This window comes from Sinohyriopsis cumingii, chromosome 1 (assembly GCF_028554795.1).
Source record: "Sinohyriopsis cumingii isolate HCF-2022 chromosome 1, ASM2855479v2, whole genome shotgun sequence".
In the NCBI taxonomy this organism is placed as follows: Eukaryota; Metazoa; Mollusca; class Bivalvia; order Unionida; family Unionidae; genus Sinohyriopsis; species Sinohyriopsis cumingii.
Genome location: NC_142961.1, coordinates 59745229 through 59763940, shown reverse-complemented (window position 1 = coordinate 59763940; position 18712 = coordinate 59745229). Strand labels below are relative to the sequence as shown.

Sequence of the window (18712 nt, the reverse complement as noted above, 5' to 3'; positions counted from 1 at the left end):
AGTGTACGTTCTCCATTTTTGTTCTACAGCAATAGGGGTAAGTGCTACAGTTTTAATTTATTTGATATGTGAAGCATATTCAGTTTTTAATGTCGTAGCGTGAAATGTTTCCTTTACCATTACGCGGATTTGAAACGTTTTGAACTTTTGAATTGCTACAAACTGCTATTAAGAGTTTAATGTAGTAGCATGTATCCATACATTTTAATTCCGTACCTGTTAGTATGACCAGATTCGTTTTATTTTAGTTGTCTATGCGAATGTATGTACGGGTGTATCAGGCTGTCTGTCTGTTCGTCTGTATATATATATGGGGATGGAAGCAGGTGTGATCATCAAGGCCACACAAGGACAGAACAGCTGATTTGTACACTTGTGTGCATGGTTGATCCAGAGGTGTGTGTGGCCAATACAAGTGTGAGCCAACCCACGAACTCGGGAGAACTCTGTGGTTTGACAACGGACACGTGAACCAGGTCAAAATATTTCGTTTGCATGTTTGCAAATATTTATGATAAATACGTGGTTGTGAATCATAAGGGCTGTACAAATGACTGAGGCACGAGTCATATGATTGGTAGAATAGTTATTTTGATTACAACTGAACATATTTGTTTGAATTGAGTACATTTGAATCTCGCTTTCATTACACGAGATTTGAATCTTACATTCATTACATGAGATCGTATGAATTTTACCTTCATTTTTTTAATGCATGAATCACGTTTTTGTTTTTCCATTTGTGAATGCTTGTGTAAAGTATTCGACTGGGTCGTATGTTTAGAGCCTGAAAGAATCACACTTTATTTGTAGAGTATATACATATTTTTTATTAATTCATTTCATAAACTTCCATCTTTCATCACATTTAGTTGTGTTGTCATTTAATCCAAGCATCCATTCAGGTCAAATCCTGATACATTATACAGATTCAGTTCATTAATTTTGAATAACTACGTCATGGATACAGTTTGAGCTTATTAATTTGAATATGTACGTCATTGATACAGTTTGAGCTTGTTAATTTGAATATGTACGTCATTGATACAGTTTGAGCTTGTTAATTTGAATAAGTACGTCATGGATACAGTTTGAGCTTGTTAATTTGAATATGTATGTCATTGATACAGTTTGAGCTTGTTAATTTGAATAAGTACGTCATGGATACAGTTTGAGATTTATATCTTTTACACCGGCTTCATGTAAATGTAGGTATCTATTTCAGACATGATCAAATGCAGATAAAATAATCATATATTCATAATAATATAATTTTTTTATTAACAAAAACAATTAAGGAAGAAAAACGGAATCGATCCATTTTAATGCATATCCGGCATTTGTTGGTCTTCTGATGAGAGTAATGTTTTCCTAAAGCAATAATACATAGATCTACAGACTGTCACGCGCACCGATTGACCGTCAAATGGATTCAGTATGGCACCTAACAAAATGCTTATTCTCTTACTTCATCCGAATCAGCGCTTGTTTGATTAAGATTACAACTGGCACGAAGAATTAGAGCTATATTTACCAGAGAAAGGGGCTTCCAAACAGGAAACCATGAAGAAGGGCAATGCAATGTCAAAGAATGTATAATGTAGATTACATGCGAGCGGTAAGTATACGTGGAGATTCATTACTGCACGAAATTGTCCAACCAAGAAATACAGTCAATTATTATTCTGTATTTTAAAACATGTATTAATATGCTTGTTTACCCCCCTAAAATCATGCTCACACACAAAATCACTTAAGTAATTATAGCGGCATATGTTACGCATCTGTTAAAGAAACCGTATGTACTCAGACATAACTCTGGTCTGACAACAAACAATTTAGACCCTGGCCTGCTGTCGCATAATGAATCGATAGATCAGAGTTTTTTCCTCAATTGTACTAATTAATGACAGATAACTATATAGACTCATGTCTACAGGCGCACAGTGCGACGGCATGTCTAGCGCTGTGATGTTTGCAGTTGGATCAAATTTGTGCTCGACTATATACGGTAAAATAAATCCAGTCCAACTCTTCAAATGAAGCATATTTCTGAAAGGAGAATGCGGTTTATCTCCTAGTGATCGTAGTTGGATGATCATCTAAAGGTATACTTCAGTATTCAAACAATGACATTAAGCATAAGAGAATTATATAGATATAGTTTTAAACCTAGGATGGATTTTCTTGTGTTTGACATATGGAATCCCCAGCCAAACGCCAAGGTGAATAAGTTAGGGTTATTGCACTTTGTTGCCACTCGTTGTTTTAATGTGTCTTTCAATTAATGTTTGTATTTTCTGGCTTTACAACGCAAAAGTGAATGACTTACTTAAAAAAGCAAGAAAATACAAACGTAAATTGAAATACACATTAAAACAACGAGTAGCAACACACATGAAGTAAAACCGATGTACGGTGTCTATCCTGGGAAACTGAAAAGAGCGGAGAAGAAGAAGGACAAAGCATACCAATTTTAAACAGCAATGGACTAAAAGCTGAAAAAAGTCTTTATAATAGAGAATAAATATCATAGCATTAACACCCACTCTTTTCAAACTGAATACTCAATTAATGTACCACACAGATGTGCAACCATTTAAAATAACCCATGGAACATTTAACTTCATTTTGCCTCATATGACAATGAAAATATTTTAATGATAATATAAGCCTTCGTCCCATAATACTACAGTTACATAACAACAATGCCGTGATTTAGATCGCCAAATTATAAAATAAGACACGAAATGAAATACTCCAGCACCCACAATATAAATATGTAGTAAGATAAAACGGAAATAGCACTATATAGCTGAGAAATTGTGTATACGTGGAAATAAATAATATAGTTACAAGTACATTTTAATTCTTATGTGCAATGATGTAAAGACATGTTATGCAAGTTGAGATATTACGACATGTTTCTTAAGATTCATCTGAGGATTGAAAAATTCTTAACATGGGTATTTCTTGCTTAAGATTCCTAGTATCAATCAGTTTTGAAGGTCTGCATAGAAAGGACATAGTAAAACATTGTGATGTTCGTCTTCTACTTGATTCTTTTTTTATCACACAACACAGATATCCGTTAATCTCGACGAATGTCAATATACGTCATTTCTCTATAGCTAAATTATGATCGGAATATAAAGATGTGGCTAATGTAATTTGTAGATCAATGAGCGAATCAACAGTTTTGTACAATTGAACGTAAACATTATCGTAAACGTAATTATAACGATAAGTTTTATATGATTTATTTACAGTTTTAATCCAGTACCGAGTTAAATTGTGTTTAAAACATTGTCTGAAAATGGACAAAAATAGACAAAAATACATTTTCATCTCCTACATTCTGAGAGTGCCAAAGATAACCAAATCCGTATCTGAATATTACGCTTTCCCTTTCAACACTAATGTGACTTTACCTGACTCTGCCATTTATTCAGCGCAGTAAAACGTTGCTTTGGACATCGTTCATCACCCACTCTGATCAACACAATCCAATACGTAATACATTTACAAAAATACAATAAACATAGAGGTAATCTTCCGCATTCACCTCGTGGTAAAGGGGAGTATAGATGTATCAAAGGGTTTAGAAATCTAGTATAAAACCTAACGTGGACCTTTTCAATTGCATGTGAATACTCATAACCACAACTTTCCGCGGCATACGTTAATACAGATGTGATCCTACTATAAAACATTTTAATGCCGAATTTAACAGAAATGTTGCCTAATTTTTTTTTATTATAATACTCAGTCTATTTAGAAGTTTAATTGCTTTAAGTGCAACTTCTTCATTTGCGTTCGTCCTGATAAATGTAGGAGTGATATAATCCTACGCATTTATGCCCAGAAACGGTTAAGATTTGTTCACCCGTATATTTACATTTTTTCGTGAATGCTCAAAAATCGTCCTTTCCTGAATACGATAGTGTTAGCTTTATCAAAAGTAACACATATTCCACTATTTTCACTAAATGTTTTCAATATTAATCTGCCTAGTTTAAGAAGCAACTGTGCCAGCACTACTGCAAATTCATCATGTTACGTATATCTGATTTAATTTATATTTATTTTAATTGTATTGTATTTTTTCAGCTTTATAAAATGTATTCTATTACATGCTATTATAATATAATCTTGTTTCCGAGATATGGAATTTTTTCCAGAAAATAGTTTGATCTTGACAGTTTATTTGGTAAACACTTAAAACTTACTTAGTTCCTATCCTTAATTAGAAAATTTGTACTAGCCACGTCAACAAGTTCTTTCTTTCTTTATTTTTATTGTGGGAATAAGAGTAACATCGAGGCTGTATTGAATACGTGACCCTTTGCTTGTAAATAGTTTTAGTGACGTAAATAACTATTTTTTCTCGGAGTAAAATGGTTTTTATCAAGGTCATACTGGGGTCACGTGTTTTTTATGTAAACGTAATCACGTGATACTCTATTGCGCAATTAGGCATTTCTAAAATTGCGCATTACCTTGTTTTCATAGTTAAGTTTGGAGAGAGATCTCACAGACTGGGCTTATAACACTCGATTTCAAGGTGTTCTTTTGTTGTATCAGTTTGGAAATATTTCGAAATATTTTGGATTCAAAAGGATTGATTCGTTTTTCCTGGAAATATACGAGTGCTCATATGAAATTCTTGAACAAAGAAATTTCTTTTTTAAAAATATATTCCGATTTCCAACACCAGAGTGTTATTTTTTGTGTTACTACAATGGACTGCAGACTACAACACTGTACCGGATACATAATACGTAATCGCATTCCATCGTCGAGACTCGAACTTGAAATCATTAGAACATTTGATTATTAGGACGTCTAAAATTTTATTCGTGGATTATTCTTGGATTATTTTTGGATTTGATTCTTAAAACCGTAAGTTCTTATTTTTTTTTTCTTCATTTTTACAGTATTTTTCCAAGGAAATAAAGTTATTCTTTAAATTTTTCAAAGTTTATTGTTTTCATACTTTCTTGTGTTGCTGTTTTTTCGAGCCTAAACACGTAAAATAAGAATTGAGCGCTTGTCATCAGATAATTTTGAATTTAGGCTAGAATATTTCAGAAAACTTTGTTTTTTGAAATTTGAATTCCTCTAGTTTTTGAAACCTTTATTGAAATCGGTACGCTTTTTCTAAAATGTCATCAGAAGTATAAATCTTTCTTTTAAATCCTACCCAGAAACAATTAGATCTTTTCAACAAAAAATGAAACGATTCAACTTGCCAGAAAATACGATATTGCTGACGTAAAGGCTTCCTTAACGAAGCAAGAAATAAGAAATATTTTGGTTCAGTACTTCGTAGAAAAGAATGCTTTTGATAAAAATGCTTGTAAATGCATTTGTTCGTTTTGTAACTGCATTTGTCAATTCTCTTTTTCTTCCCCTTATAAATGCATTTGTTTTTCTTCGTTTTCTTTCTGAAGTTCCAGTTTCCTTAGCTCCAATTCCATCTCGTATTTTAATTCTGGTATACATACTTTTGTGTCAGAGTCTGATACAGACTTAATGATCAAAACACCATTATCCAAAATATTCTTTTCTACCAAGTACTTAACCAAAATATTTCTTATTTCCTGTTTTGTTAAGGAAGCCTTTACCTCAGGAAGATAATATTTTTTGGCAAGTTGAATCAAATCGTCTTTTTTTGAAAAGTTCTTATTGTTCCTGGGTAGTATTTAAGTGAACGATTTGCAATTTTGATGACATTTTAGAAAGAGCTTAACGATTTCACTAAAACGTTCAAAAACTAGTGGAATTAAAATTTCAAAAAACAAAAGTTATCTAAAATATGATATACAAAAATTCAAAAGTATCCCGGACGAACCCTCAATTTTTATCTCTCGTGTTTAGGCTCGAATAAACAGTAACACAGTAAGAAATAGTGAAAACAACAAGCTTTGAAAAATATAATTTGTTTCCCTGGAAATATTCGGTATAAAATGAAAAAATATGAACTTACGGTTTCAAGAATCAAACCCAAAATAATCCAAGAATAATCCACGAATAAAATTTTAGAAGTCTTAATGACAAAATTGTCTAATGATTTCAAGTTCGAGTCCCGACAAAGTCTCCACGATGGAAAACTATGACCTATGATGTAACCTGTAGTGTGTTAAAGTCTACAGTTCCTTGTAGAAACAAGAAATATCACTCGGTTTTTGGAAATCAGAACAAATTTTATAAGAGATGGCTTTATTCAAGAAATTCGTATGAGCACACGTATATCTACAGAAACAAAATAATTAACCCTCTTGAATCCATAAAACTTGAATAACTCAAACGACACAACACTTTCTAGTGTAAAAAACTAACTGAGATTATTTCTCTAAAACAAAGGTTATATCGTATTATCAAACGCAGTTTCGAAAATCCCTAAGTTGCGAAATCGAAAAAGAGGGTCACGTGATCGTGTTTATATCACGTACTCCTAACAGGACCTTGACGAAAACCAATCATTTTAATCTAAGAAATAAAATTTAAAAAATTGTTTACATCTTGAATCACGGCGTCCCATCATGACCTCGACAACAACCAATCATTTTAAAATAAAAAAAGAACTTATTTACGTAGCTGTAACTATTGTTGAATCAAGATCAGAATCTATGTCAACATTTGGTGTTTAGGAAAGAATGATTCAGGTCAATTGATTTTTCGGGACAAAAATGATCTCCAGTGAATAAATGTACATTACAATAGAATGTAATGAAAAATAAAAAAAAATTAAAACTGAAAAACAAATAATTAAATTAAGATAAATATATATGAAAACAGATATAATTACATAAAATATACATAACAGTCGAACAGGAAAAATATCCTAATATCTCCTGCTTGTTTCAGATGGCCATTAGTGAAACTGAAGCAACTGCAGTTCCTGTCCTTTATTTCATTCAAAATGAAATTTTTATGAGAAAATGGAGACCTCCCGAGGTACCTGCTGGTGATGAGTGGTCAGTAAACTATCGCATTGTAGTTCCAAAACCTTATTTACAGGAGAGACTTCGTTTGGCCCATGAAACTCCATTGGCTGCTCATTTAGGGATCAATACAACTTATCACAAGATCTCGTTTCACTTCTATTGGCCAGAAATCAAAAGTGATGTTTATAAATACTGCAGATCTTGTATACGTGTCAAATGGTAGGAAAATCCAATCAGAAAATACCTAAGGCTTATCTACACGCTATTCGTGCCTTTGACGAACCATTTAGTAGAATTATGGTAGATTGTGTCCCATACATATGACCAAGTCATATAACCAATACCTGTTGAGAATTACGTTTGCGTCAACAAGGTTAAGAGAGGCAATTCCTTTGAGGAATATTAAAACTTAGATAAAGTTTTTTGCTCAATTTGGCCTTCCCAAATCTATGCAATTGACTCAAGGGTCAAATTTTAGGTCTGGAACTTTCCATCCTATTATGCTTGAATTTGTCATTCAGTAATTCAAGTCACAAGTGAAATTCTGGTTTAACCGAGCGTTAATGGAGAGACCGTTTGAGTTTGGTAATAATGGGGTTCTGTCTCTTTTGCTCATTCTTTGAAATTTTCTTCAGAAGAGATATTACGGACCTTATAAAATTAATAAGAATATGAATGCATTTAAGTATAATATTAGTGCTCCTTGGATCTAAATAAATTATAGGAGCGCCAGTATAATGAAATTGATAACTAGGTGAAACATGCAATTAATTTAGTTCTTCCTGTCCCACTCCGTGTAGATTTAAGTGAATGATTATCATCGGATTCTACTGATATTGGAATGACAAAAGCTTCGGAATTCAGAAATTATGAAAGATCGGGACCAGAAACTTTCACATTTGCAAAAGCAACAAAGAAATGAACTTAAACAGTTATTATTTTAATATGAGCACTTATTTCCAGTTGTTCCTGCACGAACCATAAAACAAATTCATGACGTTGACATATAAATTCCAAAGCTGTGAAACAACACCCGTACAAGATAAACCCTCTCAAACAGGAATACTTGAAAATAGAAATTCAATATTTGCTGGAGAATGATTGTATAGAACCCAGTAAAAGTGGCTGGTGTTCACCACGCATACATTTTTCAAAATCAGATAAAACTTTCCGCATGTGTACTGATTATAAGAAGGTGAATAGTGTGACAAAAACAGATTTATCCCCATTGCCAAGAAACGATGACTGTTTTGATAAGATTGGGAATGCCATGTTTGTCACCACATTTAACCTTCTGAAAGGATTTTGGCAAATTCCACTAACGGAAAAAGCAAAGGAAATTTCGGCATCCGTGACTCCAGATGGACTTGACCAATAAAAGTTAATGCCGTTTATTGACGAAAGGGTCGCCAGGTGCTTTTCAAAGTCTCATGAACAGGATTACATCTGTCTAGACAATTGTGATGCTTACATCTATGATGTTATCACCTACAACGACATCTGGAAAGAACATTTAGCAACAATTCGGAAATTTTTTGACATATTCACTGATGAATTTATGACAATTAATTTATCTAAAAGTGAGTTCTGCCTTGCTAGTGTAACTTTTCTAGGACATATTGTGGGACATGAACAAGTTAAACCAATAGATGCTAAGGTCCAGGCTATTCCTGAATATATGTGCCTTTTAATAGAAAGCAACTGATGCCAATTTTAGGAATGGCCAGATAGTATCTAAGTTTTTTCCTCCAGTTTTTCTATAATTGCTGAACCCCTGACAAATGTATAAAAACAAGTTCCTTCGGGCTGGTAAATATCATGTGACTTTTGACAAGTTGTAAGCCATACTTAAAAGCGCGCCATTTCTTAAAGCTCAATTTTTTTCAGCCAATCATTTAAATTGTCTGCTGATACAAGAGTAGTTGGGGTTGGAACAGTTTTCATTCAAGAAGATGATAATTGTATCGAATATCCAGTGCGTTATCTATCTAAGAAATGAAATAAGGACCGAAGAAATTATTTAATAATCGAGTAGGAATGTTTTGCTTTGATATTGGCATAACAACAGTTTGAAGTTTATATTAGTTCAGCTCCTTCTATTATTGTGCTTAGTGACCACAAACCCCTTACTTTAATCGGCAAGATGAAAATTAAAAATCAAAGACTACTAAGGTGGAGTTTGTTGTTACAAGATTATAATCATGACATCAAGCACATCTTGGGAAAAATAATTTAATAGCAGATACACTTTCCCGTGTATAACAATGTATTATTTCATGTACACTGTTTGTAATTTATAAGTTCTTTTTTAACCTCATGTATAATTAGTATGTGGCAAAAATAAAGCTTTATATATCTAACCTTTCTTTCCTTTATGAGTTAAAGTTGTATGTATATTTGACTTAATTTATATTCTGATTTAATTGTTGTAAGTTTTAAAATCTTTCTATTTTTTAGTTTCATTATATGTCAAAATCATGTAGTTCTGTTTTCCAGGAACTCGTACTTTTTCCAGAAAATAGTCTGACCTTGACTGTTAATTTCTGTAAATACACAAGGTTGACCTGGTTCCCGACCTTAATTCAAATTTAGTAACAGTCACGTCAACAAGTTTTTGTATTTATTTTTATTGTGGGAATAATACGTTTGAGATCGAGTCTGTGTTGGATACGTGACATACGACTTGTTAATAGTTTTTAGTGAGGAATCAACTTTTATTCTCGGAGTAAACTGACTGGTTCTTATCAAGGACATTAAGGGCTACGTACTTTCTTATATGTAAACATGATAAATGGTCCTCTATTTCGCAATTAGGCATTTCCAAAATTGCGCATTACTTAGTTTTACTAGTGATGTTTAGAGAGAGATCTCACAGTCCGGGCTTATAACACTTGATATCAATGTGTTCTTTTGTTTTGTCAGTTTGGAGTTATTTCGAATTATTTGGATTCAAAAAGGATTAATTCTTTTTTCCTGGATATACTTGTGCTCATACAAAATTATTGAACAAAGACATTTCATTAAAAAAATTATTCGGATTTCCGACACCGGAGTGTTTTTTTTTGTTGTGTTTCTACAAGGAACCGTGGACGACACTGTACTGCATTCATCATAAGTCATCGCCTTCCATCTTGGATTCTTTGTTGGTACTCGAACTTGAAATCGTAACATTTCATTTCATTATTAGGACTTCTGAAATTGTATTCGTGGATTATTCTTGGATTATTCTTGGATTTGATTCTTAAAACTCTACGTCCTTTTAATCTTTCATTTTTACAGTGAAAAGAACTCTTTCTTGTGTTGCTGTTTATTAGAGCCTAAACACTTAACATAAGGGGAGTCAATAGTCTAGGAAAAGTCTTCAAAACAACCATAAAATTTATTTACATATGTACTCAGATATTTCTAATCAATTACTTGAAATGAAAAGAAACAAATATTATCTATTATTGAATACCTTGTGCGGAATCCCGCCTGGGCTTTTTCAAGTTTGTTCCAGCTTTGCACAACTGAATGAGGCGTCGGTTTAAAATACCGGTAAGAGTTTATTGAAGATATCAGCGAGAGAGATAACCCTGTAGTTGTTAAGTTCATTTGAAGAGCCTTTCTGTATGCTGGAAGTTGTTTATTTTGTCCCATTGCTTAGGGAAGAGTCTGGTCCAATATGTTTCGTTAAATACTTTCAGGAAATGTTGATATGTGCTTGAGTCTACGTTCCATCATTTCGGCTTTTGTTTCATCCAGTACAACAAACTTTCATGCTTTTACAGCTCCGGTACTTTGGAGAACTCCAGCTTCATGGACAGGACTTTTGCAAATATCACCTAAAGATTCAGTCAAACAATCATGATTGTGATTAATTATCGTAGTCATTAGTAACCATTTGATATGTTCATACCTTTGTCGACACGAAATCGAACCGTTAATGCGTGCTTTGAGAGCATGTAGTCAGCTTAAAAACTTTGAGATTATCTGACCTTAATTATATTAATTCTCTTTTCTTTTAAATTTATAATTCTCTTTCTCATGAATACGACATTTTTTAACCTAATTCTAGTAAGTGTATCATCCATCGGATTTTTTTAAAAGTCACTTTAAAATCAAAATGTATAGAGAGATAACATGTTTTGCCTTTTTAAGATTTGATATTGTTTCTCTCGCCTTAAAGGTTGTGCTTTATAATTTTTGCAATACTGTAACAACTTACAGTTAGGGCCACAGACATGGTTGGGCAACTCGGACAAAATGCCGGGTGTCCACTAAGGTCAGGGATTCCAGCGCCGTTACAGTCTTTAATTCACAAGGGCGTTCTGGAGATCTTTCCTAGAGCCCACCAATCCTGCCCTCCGCCTTACATACAGTGCACTCACTTCTGATATATATAAATAAATACGTTATACTGCTTTATCAATCCCACAGGATGCAAACTGATTTAAATTAGATCAAAATTCAGAAAATTCATGAATCATTAAATTTGTTATCCTTTCTCTCATTCCATCTAGTGTACCTTTCCTTCAGTATCTGCATGTTTCGAATTTCAAAAACTGGAAAAGTGAATACACGTATGATATTGGAGTGTAGATTACCTCAGAAACAATTTCGAAAACAAAACAATAATTAAGGAGTCAGCCGAGATTGAGATTTTTAATGGTCACAACGTCTTTCATAGATATGAAAAGTGAGTGCGGAAGTCTCACACTCTTTCGGCGGTCTTCATGTTCCTCATTTATTTGACTAAATAAATTGTAAAATTTATGTTCATACTCAAATTGTTACGACTGAGTAATTTGAGTTCTTGATGTATACCAGTCAAAACAAACAAAACTATTTTTTGCAATCCTCAGGAACAATGTATCCCATATCCCAGCCAATGCATATTGCTTAACCACTGATTAACAACCTTCGTTGAGAGTGTTTAATGTGTGCTCTTTGTTGACGACTGGGTTTCGCTCTACACCCGCCTAAAAAGAAGAATACAAAGGGCTGACAAGAGTCAAATTGTGTAATTTTTATGGCTTCCATGAACTTTAAAGCCTTACCGACTCACTTTCCTTTTCTCCGGTGGCGAGTAACATTCAGCCTATCATCACCATACGTCAATAGAAACGCTCATTTTCAGACTAATTGTGCTGATTTTTCTCAGCAGCTCAAAACTGGCCCCGCACGTATAGCTCTCACACTCGCAAAACGGAATACATAGAAGTGCACAATAAAGCAGCAGACTATATCTAACGGAAGCTTTGCAATCTCTCCTACCTACCTGTGACACTTAAATAGTAATATCCTAAACAAGAAAACGTAACCGAAAATGAAACAAAAATAACAACCATACTCTGGGACATTCCAAACCTCACAGGACGCGAAATCAAAGCAAACAAACCTGACGTAATAGTAAAAGACAAAACTGAAAAAGTTGCTGCGTTAATGAAATCTCAGTATCGGCAAACGAAAATCGGTCAATAAGAGATAGAAAACAACACAATATGGACAATCAAAGAAACAAGTAACATCCCAGTAATAATGTGTGATCTCAGACTAATAAAAAATTTGGATGCAGCACAACATTAGAAATATCCCTGGGGAAGTCAATAATACCTTACGACCCCATGGTCTTAAACTACGTCTTAGAAAGAATCGGAACCGTTATGGTTTGTAAAATGAACTAATAATTTATTTCTTAAAGCTACAAAGTGAAAATTAAAAGGGGAACCTATTATCGTGAATTAAATCGCAAATAATCCGAAATGTTTTATGACAAGTCAAAATAAAATTTGAATGTAACAATACCCTTGATAAATCACAAGGATATAATCCATAATGTCTTAGAATCAAATCACAATAATCCCAAAATAGTTTGTTTTAGACCAAAATGTCCTCTCAAATTATATCTGAACACAAAAATAAATGATTCCATAGGCTGAACTTAGAACTGGAATGAATAATTGTTTAGTAAACCTCTTTATATTCAAACTTTTAGCTAGCCTATGAAACTTCAAAAGGTTCGGGAAAATGAATGATTTTTAATGGAAACATTTCACTAATTCGTAAACAAGGGCAGGACTTGAACTTAAATTCACGTAAACATGATTAACAGTTGAAAAAAGTCAGGCTGATACTACTTTCAGCCATGACAATAGTAAGAAGTACTCAATCACGTGCAAAGGCCAAGCACATGATAAAATTAAATATATACATAATAAATGATGAAATGAAAAGACATTGATGCCTGTCCAAGCACATATATTACGTAGATCTCTCTTAATCTAACAATGGGATATCCCTAGGTACACTGTCTTAAGGAGGATCCAATTCATAGTACTTAGGTAAAGAATTATAAGATATTTCTACTACTACTACTTCTACTACATCTACTACTACTACTACTACTACTACTACTAATAATAATAATAATAATAATAATAATTATAATTATAATAATAATTACAATAATACAAACTCGAAGAAGAAGAAAAATTTTCATTATCATCATCATCGTCATCATCAACGTCATGACTAGCATCAACAAGGTGCAAAAAGATGGCGACGAAGTGAATAGTATTCAAGCTATTAATGGTGACTATACAATTGTCACAGCTACCGTTGAGGGGAGAGGTGAATCGGTCGAGTGAGGATGTATGCAGAATCGATGCGATCTCTGTCTCTCTCTCTCTCTCTCTCTCTCTCTCTCTCTCCGTTAAAATGAGCAAAAACACCGGAACGTTTCCTGAGTAAGATATCTAGATAGTAAAAAGTATGCTCTGAAATTGCCTGAAATGAAGGAAGGCTTCTCCTACTGAGCCGCCATACACCTTGCCTACTGTCTTTACATTTCTATTCCAATTATAAGCTTGGATCCGCCACTGCCTAAAGGCAGCACTAATAATTGTCGCAATGATTTTGTATGATACAAAAGATAGTGTTATTAAATTAGATTTGCACAAGAAATCTTGCTAGAGACAGGATGAGTAATTAAAATATTACCAACAATGAGAACACTTACATTGACAGCAAATTTTGAAGATAAATCTCAGAAAGTGGCGATAACAAATAACATTCTGAGTTTTAAAAAAATCTTAAGGGACTAAATCTAACCTTAGTACCGATTTAAATGATTACTCCCTTCAGTTCTGACTAAATCGCTACTGGCAGGGAAGATTTCATTTTCTGTTTGCATTATTCATCAGCACTCATCTTTATCAGTTTAATAATAAAATACTCCATGGATTCGAAAAGATACATTTGCACTTCTTTACGTAAACTGTTAAAAAGATAACGAAACGTCTATTAATTTATTATCAAACTCTGACATGTCTATTGTGTTATTAATGAAATCTGACATTTTTGTTATGTAATTAGTGCTATCTAACATGTATATTATGTTATTAAGAAAATTTAATATGGTTATTATAGTATTAATATCAATTAATATGTATAGCATTTATTAAAGAAAGTATCCTTAGGAATTGTAGAAATGCGTTGCTAAGACGCTTATGCATTAAGATTATTAAAATATGGATACAATTGATGGTAATTACAACAGGTTTGTTTGCGCAATTTCTTTTTACAAAAGCATGTCCCTTCAGTGGCTTTAAGGGGGAAAAAAGAATCGAAATTGAAAAATATATGAAAAATTAGGCCTTTCTAGAATATGGGTGGAACACCCCTTAACTTTTGGGCTTTGGTGTATATTATTTTTCGTGTATAAGAAGCACCGAACACCAGATTGCAAAATTTTAAAGTTTGAAAATTTACACTTTAATTTTGGCTTGTTCCATAAATAGTGAATTATCATCCCGATCTTTCAGACATTAGAGTGACTCATTACTTTCTTACTGGGTTGAATGATGGGTGGAGATACAAAATGTAATAATAAAGAAATACAAAAACAATGGTTTCAGATAATTATCGTCCGATATACTAAGCATGCATTTACATGTTTATATTAACAGACGAACATAGTATAACTTCAAAAAATATTATGTACAACAGTACAATTTAAACAGTAATTATTTATGATTTTGTTATTAATTTTTAATTAATTTCCTTCCAAGGCAGCGTGAACATAAGCCAGATAAAATTAATATGGATACGATTAAATACTAAATACACTAGCATCCTTTGCAGCGAATTTCCTTGTACATGTAAAAGTTAACTAGCAGCTGTAAAATTGAATTTTATTATTTTCTGAAATAAGACACTTAGATTGTAAGTAAACAAATTTGAAATACAAAATATAAATATTGTCTACTGCAGCATAATTAATGCAACTTTACAAGTTTAGATTTCTAAGAATAATACAAATCATTTTCAATCAACATATCAATTAAGTTGAAATATACTTCTTAGCCAAATACTGCATGTTTGTCGGAGGCTAGCATTGCGTCATGTCACGTGATTTGGTAGGCGGAGCGATCTAACTTCTCGCGTATGGTCAACTGTGCGCCAATTTTATTATATTTTCATAAAAAAATCCGTATGCCATTTTTGTCGTTTTACGGGGAGACATCGAATAGTGTTGTCGATAACACTATAGTTTTAAGTAAAGAAATAAACCCTGCATTTAAATCATCTTCACTATATTGAATAATGAATTGTGTTTCAATCGGAGAAAAATGAACTTCGAAAACTAATAGGTCCTGAATTGCTGCTGCTGTCACCGCTAAATTACATCTGTCAGTATTTAATAAGAGTACATTCTCATTATGGGCTATTTCCGACCATATATAGTCTCAAAGAATGTTTCTGTCACGCAATTTAACTATTATTTAAAAATTATTTAAATAATGTTTTAAAATGACTATTTGTGTTTTATACGCCATTCTTAAAACCTTGTGGTCGTAAAATTAAATAATGTATTGCCGTGTCAAATTCAATCCTTTAAATTGTATTTAAGCTAAGTTATAGCTGAGAATACATTTGCAAATGTATGCATTAGGATCTAGTATTGTTAAAGCAATATGAACCCGGGTACCATTAGCAATCTTTACATGTGTTGCAAAAGATATGTCCCAAGAATCATGCAATATTACCTGATACTGAACTCGCGCGCAAATACACATATTGCATTCACGCGCATAAAGGAACTACTTTATACTGGAAACAAACAATAGACGCAGACGCCAGGACTTTTGATTTGTAAGCAAATCATGTACACTCGCGTAAGAGGCGCTTTACGTTGTGGTTGTTTAAATTTGTTTCTGAATGAACTAAAGCAGATGTTTCGTGGACTGCCACATACCAGCTGCTTTGGCACATTCCGCGTTAACTTTGTTGATAAAATGTTTCGGATTAAGGCTAGCTATACAACATTCGCAACAAAGGGTCCTTACGAATAACAAGTCATATACTGTTTTCTTTAGCTGGTGATAAGAATGGCAAAAAATATACTTACAGTTTTACATCCTGAATTTCCTCAAAATGTACTTTCTTAGTTCTGCAAATCCGAATTGCATGAGTCATGTAATAGGTTCTCAATCTTGATTATACATTTCGAAATTGTACTGTAATTTCGGGTATAAGTGCAATTACATCCTCCTCACAACACTCAAAATGAAATAAGCTTTAAATTTAATAGCGTCTTTTTAATAATTGCAATTGAAAGACTTATTATTTTCAAACATTATGATTTCAAACATTCAATGACAGAAACAGAAACAAATTTGCAGATGTCAACACGCTTCTCCCTCGCTTCTTCAATCCGATGTATTTCATGTGGAATTGTCACATATAAATCCAGTCACGAAATTTCGTAGAATCGAAAAAAAATACCAAAATCTATTCATTCCAGATCGAATGGAAAAGTTGTTTCAATGCGCATTCATTCACAATATGACTCCAAATTTCAATTTTAACTAGACACGCCATTTCTTTCGAAGGTTATGTCGAGCGCGCGATTAAGTTTAAATTTATCTGGGCGGAGTTATGTGCGCAGTTATAATGTTGTTGTTGTGTAGTGATGAATCTGCTCTTGTGTATTAAGTTTGGAATAAGGCATACATTCAGTTACTTTGTTTCTTTTAATGTATTTTGTTAATATCAATAGGCATTAGGTAGAATAAAAATTAGCATATAATAAAATGGTTACTGCATTTGTATCGGAAAATATGAACTCGTTTTATTGGATGGATATATTGCACTCCCAAGGTCATTCAGTATTTCCATTCAAAAAACTCGTTCATATTTTCCAATACAAATGCAGCAACATATATATATATATATATATATATATATATATATATATATATATATATATATATATATATATATATATATATTCATATATACAGAGACAAAAACAGAGAGACAGAGAGGTAATCAGAATTCTAACTGTAGAATAAATGCCATATTTTGCGGATCGGATCACGGTCCGCAATGTAAGGAGCATGGTACCGGGAGAGCAGAAAATGTAGGAAAAACCGTGGATTTGCCATTGCAAGAAATGCGAGTTGCTCTGTTTTAAAACTCTTCTGTCTTTATTTCTTTCTTTCAAATTCGAACAACCATTGAGTTTCATGCAATATTTCGCAAAGGGCAATGCTGGATTTTTCCCTCTATGATCAACGATGAGAGTTTTTTGTTGTCTCAGATGCACAAAAAGTGTGGTGCATTCGTTTTCAATATATGCCTCTCGTTTTGTGATTGATGTGTTCTACATTGCACGCACACATACTTTTCGTTTCCTTAAATAGACTTGTATGTCTTTCAATAATTTGTCCAGCTTTATGACAACTATTTTCTAACCTGTATGATAGCATTGTTTGTATTAACCAACTCTCTCTCCCCTCCCCCCCCCCAATCAGGTACTGATCTTAAAATGTATCTACATTGCAACTATGCGGTACTATAAAGAAATAAGTAAAACAACGAACTCCATACAGTAAGCATAATACTTCAGCTAATGTTATAATTAGTTTTCTACATGAATCGTGGAAACTACCAGTGACTGAACTCAAATAAATCAGAGTCGATTAATATTGATTGCATGCCGACATTAAGTGACTACCAAAATTGGGTACAATATATGTACCAGGCTTGTCTGCAAGCTTGTCAAAGCCGTTCAAAAAGTTACATTTAAATGTAGCAATAAAGAAGCTTATGAACGAAAATACTTTCAACAATTAAAGTCTTTTCTTTAAAGATGTTACGCTCTGAAGTCTGTCAGATACAAACACTTTTTAATGTTTATGGTTAACCAGTCTGTTTACAATCAATCCGCGCATGAAATTTCTTAACACAAATAAAACAATCTCATCATTTGTTTTTACGAAGACAGTCTTTATTTTGACAAAATACACCATATGGTATAACGGTACCAATTGCGCAAGTCCAGGTGGGCGGAGCTTAAGGTGTATGGAACATTGTATTCAGAATTAAAGAACAAAACTAGCTGTGATTGGTGCATTATGTAAGACTTGTACTTTCTGTTTGGCTTTAAAAAAAAGTTGAGCCTCTTGGCAACATGTGAGTTTGTGTTAATTTCTATTTAGATCATATTTTGTATTTTTTATGATTTTTTTAAAATATGGTACACATGACTGAAAATGTGCTTGTTGTGACTAGATAACTCTTACCCCTGTCTAGTTCCAGTAGAGTTATCTCTCTTAAATGCAATGGAGTACCTGGTTATGTCATTGTCAAATTGACAATCTAGCATTGTTCTATATGACAGCGTGTGACATGCATGCCCAAGTAGGACAGAAAGTATATTTATTTCACAAAACATTAGCATTGAGGTATATGGAAAAACAATTGGTACCGTGATA

The 18712-nt window shown here is 33.0% G+C and overlaps 1 protein-coding gene and 1 long non-coding RNA gene across 3 annotated transcripts in view; one reads left to right on the top strand and one right to left on the bottom strand.

Moving 5' to 3' along the window:
• The window catches only part of LOC149806946 (orexin receptor type 2-like), a 95492-nt gene that overhangs the window by 37606 nt on the left and 39174 nt on the right, over positions 1-18712 (bottom strand). The gene's annotated exons all lie outside the window — the stretch shown is intronic.
• LOC149806947 (uncharacterized) lies at positions 1558-9310 on the top strand. Its single transcript, XR_016421370.1, has 2 exons — positions 1558-1618; positions 6871-9310. It is a non-coding gene; the product is annotated as an uncharacterized LOC149806947 (long non-coding RNA).